Source organism: Stenella coeruleoalba (assembly GCF_951394435.1).
Source record: "Stenella coeruleoalba genome assembly, chromosome: 14".
In the NCBI taxonomy this organism is placed as follows: Eukaryota; Metazoa; Chordata; class Mammalia; order Artiodactyla; family Delphinidae; genus Stenella; species Stenella coeruleoalba.
Genome location: NC_137160.1, coordinates 85,766,052 through 85,777,594, shown reverse-complemented (window position 1 = coordinate 85,777,594; position 11,543 = coordinate 85,766,052). Strand labels below are relative to the sequence as shown.

The following is an 11,543-nucleotide window of genomic DNA, read 5'->3' as shown; positions in this document are numbered from 1 at the left end:
AAGAAAAGTGAAAATTACAAAAAAAATAGTAACAAGAAGATGCTCAAACCCTGGTGGGTTGTACACAAAGGACTGGAGAGTGGGAAGCATGGGCTGGTACAGCTGACGGGGGTCAGGACCTAGATGAGATCCTGACCTCATGGTCACAGGGTCTACAGTTCTATGACCACGTGTCTTTGCTGCCCAGCCTGGGCTGAAGGGACGGCGGCACTGCTCTGTGTTCCCAGATGCTCCTTCATCCTCACTCCACAAGCCATAATGGATGTCTTTCCAATCATTAATGTATTTATCACTCATATGCTTGAAAACCCTCTATAGCTCCCAGGATCCACTGAACAAAGAACGATAGTTTAGCAATAACTCAGAAGACCCTTCACCGTCTGGCTCTCATCAACCAACCACATCACACGTGCTTGTTCCCTGTGACTCTTCAGCTCCTATCTTACAGGCGGGGTCGTAAGTTACCTGGTTCTAAAGTGTAGGAGAATCTCCACTCTCCCCATTTTACGTAGGGGATAATTTGGTACATGTGAGAAGGAAATAGCCAGTCTAAAAGGAGGGAGACAGCTAGAAGCCTGTTACCTTTCTTTTTATCAATAAAAGATCATGAGAGCATTTATTACGTGACTCAAGAAAATATTCTTTCACTTTTCTATGTGCTCTGAATATACTCGTATACTCTTCTCTTAGAAGCAACTGCTAGATAAACAAACAATAAACACCAAACCCATATGAGCACATGAGAGAAGATTAGATACAGGGAGGGGAGGGAGTGGGGTTGCCCTGCTGGTGGGGAGGAAGGGAACCCCCTCTGTCGTATGAATGCAGTCAGTATGGCCTGTTTTCCATTTTTCTTCAGTCTACAGGTCTCAAGCTCTACTCTTTGAGATACAGAATGCATTACTCGAGTCAATTACCTGTGTGCAGTTTCTTCTTCATCTCTCTCTTAGGCAAAATACTGATTGAAATTCAACCCGGAGTTACGCAGTCATGTCTGAAGGCCGTGGGCCCATAGCATTTGTGTGAATATTGTTGGGCAGATGTGAGATGGTTCGATCCCAGATGCCTCCTCATGGTGCTATTCTAGATGCAGAGAGAAATATTATTGGAAGTATTTGTAATTCTCAGCAAATGTCGTCAAAATGCCCCCCAGAAACACGTATGGGCTCATGAGCTGGCTTTCCATCCATACAAAGGAAGTGACTGAAATTCTATCTCCAGTTATAAATTAACTTGGGGAATTTGGAAACATCCCACAATAGCTCTGTGCTGGAGATTCCTATGAATCTCAATCTGTCAATACCCACAAATAATTCTGGGACATTTAAAACACACAGACACGGGAGCTCGGGACATCTGGTTTACCAGCCTCTCTCCCGCGAGTTGAGCTGGTCCATGTGTTCCTATTGGCTGCCAGGAGCCATGATGATTTCACCCAGGTGGATGCCTGCGTCAAACACATTTAACTCAATCGATGGGGTTATTGTTCTGAGGCCAAAATGTCTCCATCTCATATCTTACTTTTGTTCCTCATATTATATGATGTGGCGTTAATTTCTGAGTGACAGATTCCTCCCAGCTCTATGAAAACGACGGAGGAAATAAGAGAACGTCTGATGAGCACTCCCCTGGTACATCTTTTCATTTCACCAGTCACGCCGCAGCAGCGAAACAAATATCACAGTCTTGTGTAAAGTCTTATAACTAATCCAATAAATGATAGGAGCCTCCTAGCCTCAGCAATTCTCATTTGGGATGTGTTTCTCCTCCAATGTGTTTAATCCCCAATGATTGGTTTCGTGGTGCCACTAAGGTAAAAAGCCTTAAAGAACCTGAAATGCATTAGGATATGGCCTTCGTCACAGCACAGGAATGGTGGGCTGTAGTCATCTCCCTTCTACGGATTGAATCTGAACCCACCTACAGGTATTTGCTGCAGGGGTCACTAACGTGAAAATGGAAAACCGTCAAAGGAAACTTGGAAACCCTGCTTGAAAACTGTGTTTGATTTTCTTCTCCTGTAGCACTGGAAGGAATGCTTGAGTCTCATTACTACCTTTCTTCTTGAAAAGACTGTGCACTTCATCTTGGCTATAATAACCAGTCAAGCCTGCATCCTGAGTTATCTCAACACAGCAAGCTCACTGCCACCCACCTGTAAAGAAGGAGAAAAATGCAGATTAGGTGACATCGCCGAAGTCCATCCCTTAATCCATAAAGATTAAAGTTGTCGCTCACTAACATGCACCTCTTACCATCCTGTTGAGGATTTCTTGAATTCAGGGAGAAACTGATGCCACAAAAATCTAATTTCTAGGAAAAAAATAAGGAAGAAAAAATAAAAAGGGATATATGCTGTTTTGCTTCTGTTATTTTCCTTTTTAAAAATCTTATCTCACCCCTTCCCAGCCCCCACCTAACTAGGGATCAGAGTTTTGCATTTAGATGGTCCAAAATCAGCTTTCTGAACAGGGGACACCTACAAAAGGATCACGCAGTTTATTCCCCAGGGAAATAAAAAAAAGTAGCTATAAACCTGTACCAGGTGCAATGACAGCAATGAGACAGCATCATCATCACCATCACCATCACCATCATCTAACTGTAAAAACAATCATGAACAAGGATTGTGTCTCCTTTATTCACTGTTGTCTTGCTTGGCTAGGACTGCCATCAAAAATGCCACAGAATGGGCATTTCTCACAGTTCTGTAGGCTAGCTGTCCAAGATCAAGGTTGTAGCCAATTCAGTTTTTGGTGGGACTGTGCTCTACTGGAAGACAGCTGACTTCTTTTTGTGTGCTCACATCGCAGGGAGAGAGAGACAGACAGAGACAAAGAGATGGCAGGGCAGCGGGAGAGCAAGACAGAGAGAGAGAGAGAGAGAGAGAGAGAGAGGGAGGGAGAGAGAGGGAGGGAGAGAGGGAGCGCTCTGGCATCTCTTCTTATAGGGGCACTAAACCTATGACCTCATTTAAACCTAATTACCTCCCAAAGGTCCCAACTCTAAATACCATCACATCTGGGGACTAGGGTTTCAGCATATGAATTTTGAGGGGACAAAAACATTCAGTCCCTAGCACTGTCACCCCAAGTATAGGACAGTACTGGTGTGTCGTAGATGATTATCCAGTATTCTCTGAAAGAAAGAAAGAAAGGAGGAAAGAGGGTTCCAAATTTGTTTTTTCTTTTCCCTTGGTACATACAAATCTGTATTGGATTATTTTTTGCCAATTTAACCCCACCACTACTCCCTTCTAAGCCTGGGGACTACTTTCCAGAAGTCTCTACCACTAAGAGGAAATCAAATGAGATTGGGAAGGCAAAAATGAAGCAAAAGCCATTATCACCCCGAGTCCATGGTAGATAGATGTGACGGCTTCACAGCACTCTGGACAAGCTCAGAGCAGCTTATCAGACTTCCTCTGAGCTCCACTGCTTCAGGCTGAAATCACTGCGACTTTGCCTCTGATCCCCCAGCTGCAGCCTCCAGACCTTCCCTCTCCCAGGTCTGCCCACAGTCTAATTCCAGTAGTAAACCTATTGAACCCCCAATACTTGATACAGACAGATATACTATCCAGACTGATACAAAATCCTAAAGGATTTTTTTGCTTTTGTTGTGTAATATTTTTATCTTCTTGGCATCTCCTCCCAAAATATTTTATCTCACAGAAGTCTTCCTAGCACCTGCTTTTTGAAGATAAAAAGATGATTGGGATTTGTATAGGTTAATGAGAGGAAGACTATACTAGCAGAGAGCACAGGACAAACAAGGTCAGACCCTGGGAATAACCACGGCATAAACAGGTATGAACAAAGGACGTATGTATACGTTGTAAATGTGTTCAGGCACACAAAACTCAGCCAACAAGAACAGGGACCAATAGGAGATTTCTCCTATTATAATTGCTATCAAAGAGGAAAATGTTTCCTAGGAGGAACCAGAAGACATCTAATGTCTGATTGGCCATAACATGGTCACATGCCCCATCTCTGGCCCAATCACTGACAGGGGAATGGGATTACCTGATTGGATTAGACCAATCGTGAAACATCCCCTGGGATGGGGGTGGGGCTAATGTTGCCCATCACTGTGGGCTCCCAACCTGGTCAGTCACAAAGCAGAGGATCTCTACACCAGGGGGTCAGGCATGATTCTAGGTGATAGGCAGTGGAGCTGAAATTACATTACAACTCAAGGTGACTAAGTGATTCCCTTTCTATAACCCTTTGGAACCTTCTGCCTGCGTCATGAGGAATTTGTTCGTTTGATGCCTCTATAGCTCTGAATCCTTTCTGATACTCTGGAAGCTTCCTTTCTGACATAAAGGAAGCAGAACGCAGGCTCAAAGCCTAAGGCAAGTAGCAGCATCTAGGTCATGATGTTCTGTATTTGTTTTATTTCCATAATTACCTGCTATTTTTGACACATGATCATGGTTTTCCATTCATAGTATTTATGCAGTTTCCTGTTTTTAAGATTTCCTCTAAAAATACATTTATTTAAGTAAAATAAGAATTTTAAAGTAAATATTATGTAGATAATAGTACCAATATTATTGTGATGGTGGGAAAAGTTGTAAGAACAGTTCAACAAAAATCTGAAATTGGAAAATGCCGATTAAACGATAGTAGAAGAGAAGGTTTGGGAGAGAAATAGGCGTGCATGGCAACAAGACCCCTAAGGAAAAAATGAAATCTGCCTCTAGATTAAGTTCTAAGGCAAAAGAGATATTTCTTCCTTCTGACAGCATCTCACCCCACCACAATAAATCTCCACACACACAAATTGTTGTAGATTTAAACATCAAAACATTGTGTTTCAAAATTCACTTGAGCCAACAATGGCATTCTGCCACTAACAACGATAAAAATTCTTATTATTTCTGAAAACAGCTTGATATGTTCCAGGTCATTACTAACCATCTACTGATTTCTTGTTATGAAATTTGGAACTAAAATGACAGAAGAATACATGAACTGACATATGTGCTTGTATAACACACACATCTACACACACACACACACAGTGTTTTAAATAGTGTTTCTTCATTCTGGTTCATGCAAGCAAAAGCTATTTTAAAAATCATGGTGGGTAATATCAATATTTCTCACCCAGAAGAATCTGCTTCTTGCTATATATTTAAAATAGTCTCAGAGGCATAAATATATCGATTCTGGTTAGTACATATGTTAACAATGTTTTCCAGCCAGTAGACAGTCCCATTGGTGATGTAAAAAATGACTTTAGGTGATGCTCAGGGAGCATTTAACAACATAGGGTCACATCATGAGACATTTTATTTCAGTTTCGATTTTTATTTCTATTCTCTTTCAACCTTCCCCATGATATTGAGGAGAAAGTCTCATTTTGAGGGTGGGATGTCTTTGACATCTCCAGCCCTTACGGGTTTTCCTTTTCATCAGAGACAGCAATGACCATCACAGCCAGTAGCTTTGGCGAGAATCAGGTGGTATTTCTTTAGACCAGTTAGAATGTTTAGCTACGATTAACATCTGAAGCGGGCAGAGCAGATGATGAACTGGCTTGCACAACCAGCAGTCTGGAGGAAGGCAGTTCCCAGAGATCTCAGTCTGTGCTTGTACATGTGTTTGTTTGTTTTTCTTACCTGGACACATATTGTTACCTGGGCTTCAAACAGGAAATGCTTACACATTAGCCTCCCAAGGAGGAAAGAGATGAACAGCAAGAGCAACAAAAGTCTTTGAAAGACTCTTTTTCTTCTTGGAAAGTTTTTTTCCCCCCGTATTTTGGTTTGTCTCTTTATTTTCCCACAAGCTCCACTTTTGACCGCCCTTTCTGACTTTCTGGCCACTACTGGGTCACATGCTCAACCTTAGACCAATCGCAGGCAAGGGGGCTTGGTCTCCTTAGAACGAATCAGGCTTCATTCCTGGGACTGGGGGTGGGATATGGGACCACTCAGTACAAAGTTGGGATCAGTTGGCAGGGAAAGAGGAGAAAGGGCTTTGGTTGGGCATGAGGAGAGTGGGTCACATTTTTATCTGCATAATATTTTTCTATTTAATTTCTGTTTATAACAGTGATAGAAAACAGAAAAACAGTGAGATAATTAGAAGAAACACTACATTGACTCGATCTTATTAGGTAGCTATAAATGTGGGCTTGTTTAGCCCTTAGAAGAGGTTGTGGTATTTCCATACTTTTGTCATTCTGAACTATTATTTTAGACACCTTTTCTTTGCTTACCAGATATTTTCTTAGTTTATAACTTTTCCTTGACCAAGTTGCCATGAATCTCAAATGAGGAGCATTTGAATTAATGAGGTTTATGGGTCATAAAGTGTTTTTGTCAGAGCAAAGGATGCCCTAATTATGTCTAGAGATACATGGAAAGCTCTCTGTTGCCTATCCCCAGCTATTCTACTTCTCCTCACTTTTGCTGATACAATTCACTACCTTAGGGTCTTTCTGATCTCCTTTGTCAACAGCATGTGACCAAATCCTTGCCAAAGTTACCTGTGGGAAAATCTGATTGAGGGGTTCTATAAAGGTATTTTTTATTAATTAAAGAGACCCCTGACTTTGTCCTGCTTTTAACTATGATCGGATGAGGGCGTGATGCTTGGAGCACTGGCAGCTATTTTGGTGTCATGAGACGGTGACCATAAGGGCCAAGCTAATAGACTGAAGAAACTGGAGCAGAAAGATGGAAAAATCCTGGGTGTTCAAAGATATCTACAAGCTTCTGAACCAACGATGTGGTCACCCAGCTTTAGACCTGTGTTGTATGAAATAACAAAACCCTATTTTATAAATCCATCTACTTGAGTATTTGTTAGTGGGCACTGATACAAAGGTGCACTGGAGGATTCCCAATGAAACTGAGTTTCTAATGGTCACATCCCCCAAACTATAGTGCACCGGTGAAAAATATATTCTGGGCTCCCATGCAGTTTTCCCAGAGGTTCTAAAAATGCAGAACGTTTCCTATTGCTTTAGCATGAAACTGACCTTAGCACAACTACCCTTTCTTTGACAGTGCAAATTTCACTTTTTCACGTGTATGTTGCTATTGGCTTAGTTCATGGCATGCATTCAGCAAAACATACAGACCCTTCCACCCCTCTATTCAACATTTCAGAGATCTGAGCTGGATATGTGAGTTTCAATAAAGAAAGATTGATAAATGCAGTCAAAACCATAGGGGTGTGGAATTGAGTTATGGGGGTCAAGGAGTCTGCCTTATTTCTTTTTATTTCAGCAAAAAGCACTACTTTCTGATACCACAGTCTTTGGAAATATCTCATGAGACAAATATAAAAGTACATTTCTTTTTGTCAGCTTGATGAGTGACCCAGTAAATTTCACCAAACTCTCTTAGCAGACTGAAAATATGAAAATTATTTTCCAGTTCAGATATATTTATTCTTCCTAAAAAAAAAAAAAAAAAAAAAAAAATTCCAGCTGAAGCTGAGCTCCCTCCAATAGTTTCCAGGATTTTACTGGGTTTATAAAAAGTAATGATTTTATTAAACTGTAAAACCATGACAGATGGAGAAACTATAATTTAGAGAGATTAAACGAGCTGAATTTTATATGCCTCTAGCATTTAAGGCATTGAAAAATATCAAAATAATTGGAAAACGATGCATTGTAGACACAAGGCTATTTCTCAGCTGAACAGCTAATAACCACTCCTTACAAGGCTCCAGATGTGTGTTTCCTCTAATAATGGGGAGTTAAAAATAACACTCCTAATTCTTCCGCCAAATGACGGTCAGCTGTCCCGCTGCTACCAGGCATTCCACAGGAGGGAAGGGTGTTGAGTGCCTCGGAGCCGCTGAACAATAAAGAAATAAGCATGTTCATTCCATTATTCAAATGCACTCTCAATTACTTCAGAACTTGCTCCAAACTTTTCCAAGTCGACTCATGATAATGAGCTCCTGGGCTTTTGTCTTGCAGCTCACAACTTCATGCTAAATGGACCGCAACCGGACATACTGCCAGAAGAATATTTATTCGTACCGGATTGTTATTGGATTCCGAGTCTCGGGACCTGCTAGCATAATTCAATTCCCTACTCACCTTCCCAACTCATCCATCTTTGAGGGGGTAAAAAGCACGATGCTGGCATAAGCTTCCGGTGCTGCACTGAACATTTCTCAGCTCAAGGGACTGACGGTACAATCTGCTTGACTTTACAGCCCTTCTTCCAGCCAGAGCACAGGGTGGATGGTGCAGAGAGAGAGGCTGATGGTCTCTTGTGCTCAGAGTCGTAGCAGCCTCCCTCTCCATGTCCTAAGGGCAGTGTTGGACTTTCAACTCAGGACTGTTAGAATGAGCCATGGATCCAGAGGAAGGGTTGGGTCTTGGTTCCAATTCCTACACCAGCTCGCTGGGCTGGTGGGCGAGGTCTAACTGCTGCGGCCAGTTCATCCGTAAAACGAAATACTAATATTCTGACCTCCCTGCCTCCAAGGTTCTTGACTAGATAAAATAAAGAGACTGTGGGAGAGCTTTTCACAAGATAGGAAGCACCCGGAAGTTGACAACCCCTGCCTCTGACCGTGTCCCCCTCTTTAGGGCCGTAGCCCCCAGGACCAGGATGTCACCCCATGAAGATAGACGTCAAACCCCACCTGGTGACTGACCTCCCTGGGGTCACAAGGGATGAGAGAAGAAAACACAGATCACGTGGTCATAGCTGTGACACAGTCTGCGACACGATCTCGACTCTAATCCCCCCAAGTCCATGTCTGCCTGACGAGAATGCACTGCAGGCGACGTGGGACTGGAACACAAATTTTTCTGTCCCACTGCCCCTTTCAAATCTGCTCAAGGGAGACAACATTTTCCTGATCCAACATGTTTTTGTTTTCCTGTTCCAACATGTTTTTCTGCTCATGTTTAAACAACAGACCCTTGGCTACTAAAGACTCAACTTTATTCAAAGGGAGGTTTGTAATTTCCCTAGTGATTACCGTGTCTTTGTTATGGCTGCTCAGACCGCTTCTGGGAGTTTATGCCAATCAAGCGACTCAGTGCCAGGGTTGACCAGGCCAGAATGACCAGTTAGGTGTTTCAGGGTTTGGGGATTGGAGCCAGGTGATGCCTACCCAACCCCCAGTGAGGGGAGGGGGCTGGAAACTGAGGTCACCTACGTCAGCATGTGCAGATGAACCTATCTACAAAACAGAAACAGACTTAGATGTAGAGAACTGATGTGGGGATGCCAAGAGGGGTGGGGGGAGACACGGATTGGGAGTTTGGGATGAGCAGATGCATGCAAACTACTATGTATAAGATAGATAAACAACAAGGTCCTGCTGTATAGCACAGGGAACTAGACCCAATACCCTGTGATAAACCATCATGGAAAAGAATAGGAAAAAGAATGTGTATATATGTATAACTGAATCACCTTGCTGTACAGAAGAAATTAACACAACATTGTAAATCAACTAGACTTCAATAAAATTAATTAAAAAAAGCTATATTGGCATGGTTCAATCTCTCATACCTATGTGATGAAGCTCCAATAAAGAAGCTCAGGTGAGCTTCCCAGAAGGCAATGCTTTGTGCCTGATGTCACACATCACAGATGCGAGGAAGCGATGCTGTCCAGGCTTCCGCAGGGAAAGGTCAGTTGGATCTCTCCCCCAGCATCCCTTCTTTTGACTGGTCCCAACTGTACCCTTTAGGTATAATAAAATTACAACCCTAAGAATCGCACTTTCCTGAGTTCTGTGAACTTATTCTATTTCATTATTAAAGCTGGGAGTGGTTTTCAGAGACCACCAAACACAGCTGGTATCAGAAATGTCTCATGGGGACTTTTCCCTCTTTGCTTCCTTCTGTACGACCATCCATTGCCAGTTGAGGTAATGAACACAGACTCACTTCCTTCATTAAAATATCGCATCCACGGTACAGATCAAAACCATGTTCTTGATTTATCTGCCAACCTTCTCCCTTCCCGTAGCTTGGGTCTCCTTCTACAGGAAGCTTATGGTGAGATGTTTTTGCTTCCTGTCTTCTCCTTTGGCCAATTCTCAGCCTCTGAGTGATTTTGTGACCCCCAAGGGTCTGAGCAGGGGATCCCGAGAAGAGCTTCAGGGTCAGGAAAAGTCTTACTTGAACCGTTAATTGAGTGAAAGAACTTCATGCTCTCTGGACCCAGTACACGTTGATACAACATCGTTGGTCCCTTCGGAAAGTCTCTGTAAGGCTCACATGTCCTGCAGCTTCCATGACCAAGAAAAGCACGTCAGCCGTCCATCAGGCCACTGGCTCTCCTTCGGCAGCTCTGCCTAACTCTCCCCCTGGTGGTTGCTGCGTTCACACGGATCCCTCATCAGTCCCCTGGAGGACTTCACCCTGATTCTCCCTCAAACTCACCAGAGAAAGACAAATATCATACGATCTCACTTATATGTGGACTCTAAGAATATGATACAAATGAATTTATTTACTAAACGGAAATAGACTCACAGACATAGAAAACAAACTTACGGTTACAAAAGGGGAAAGGAGGGGGGAAGGGATAAATAAACAGCAAGAATCAATAAACAACAAGGACCTACTGTATAGCACAGGGAGCTATAGTCTGTATTTTGTAATAACCTATCTGGAAAAAGAATCTGAAAAAGAATATATATATATATATATATATGTCTCTCTATATTATAACTGAACCACTTTGCTGTAACCTGAAACTAACATGACATTGTAAATCAACTGTACTTCAATAAGATTAAATACATACATACATACATACGTCCGTACGTAAGCCCACGTCTGGCCCCAGGAGCCCAGAATTAATCCATTGCTCTGAGACAGTAGTCTGGGGCTGGGGGCTAATGGCCGGCATACACATTTGTATGTGATAAGATAGCGTGTTGTTCAAACCCATGTCATAGATAAGCAATGTTGTTGACATTAATTTGCCACTGGTTGCATAAATAACCTTTTCCTCCAAGAGCACAGATCATCGGTAAAATATTAAGTAACAGGTGGATGTGTGTCCTTCACATTGATTTATAAGCCTTTCTTTTCCCCTGGGTTTGACCATTTCTTTGTGATTTGATTCTCCCCTCCCAGCGCCTGCCCTTCCTGGGTCTCAGCGTTTACCTGAACCTCGGATGGTGTGTGGAGGCTCGCTTAGAACAGCGCCCAGAATGAGTGTTGGTCTTTTCATCTGTTTTCATCATTCGAGATGCACTTTACAGTGATGGCGCTTCTAGAAGTTGCTGACTGAAATAAAAAATGCACAAGAGAGCTGTGAGTTTCAGTTTTATTTGAGGACCTTACAGAGGACGATAGGCTGGGAGACAGCCTCTCAAAGAGCTCTGAGGAACTGCTCCTAAGAGGTGGGATGGGGGAGGCCAGTGTCTACACCTGTCATTGTTTGTCATTTCATTCATTGGGTCAGATTTTATCATAAACTTAATGGGTTGTTTAATTCTAAACTTGCAATAAGGGACTTCCCTGGTGGTCCAGTGGGTAAGACTCCACGCTCCCAATGCAGGGGTCCTGGGTTCGATCCCTGGTCA

At 42.6% G+C, this 11,543-nt stretch overlaps 1 long non-coding RNA gene across 2 annotated transcripts; it reads right to left on the bottom strand.

The window, feature by feature from the left end:
- Positions 1-548: 548 nt before the first annotated feature.
- LOC307197094 lies at positions 549-11,246 on the bottom strand. 2 transcript variants are annotated; one of them, XR_013831323.1, is made up of 4 exons: positions 11,122-11,246; positions 2,256-2,313; positions 1,366-2,155; positions 549-1,083 (listed from the first exon to the last, which is right to left on the bottom strand). It is a non-coding gene; the product is annotated as an uncharacterized lncRNA (long non-coding RNA). The 2 variants fall into 2 exon arrangements; XR_013831324.1 differs by having other exon boundaries at positions 2,057-2,155.
- Between the last annotated feature and the right edge of the window lie 297 nt (positions 11,247-11,543).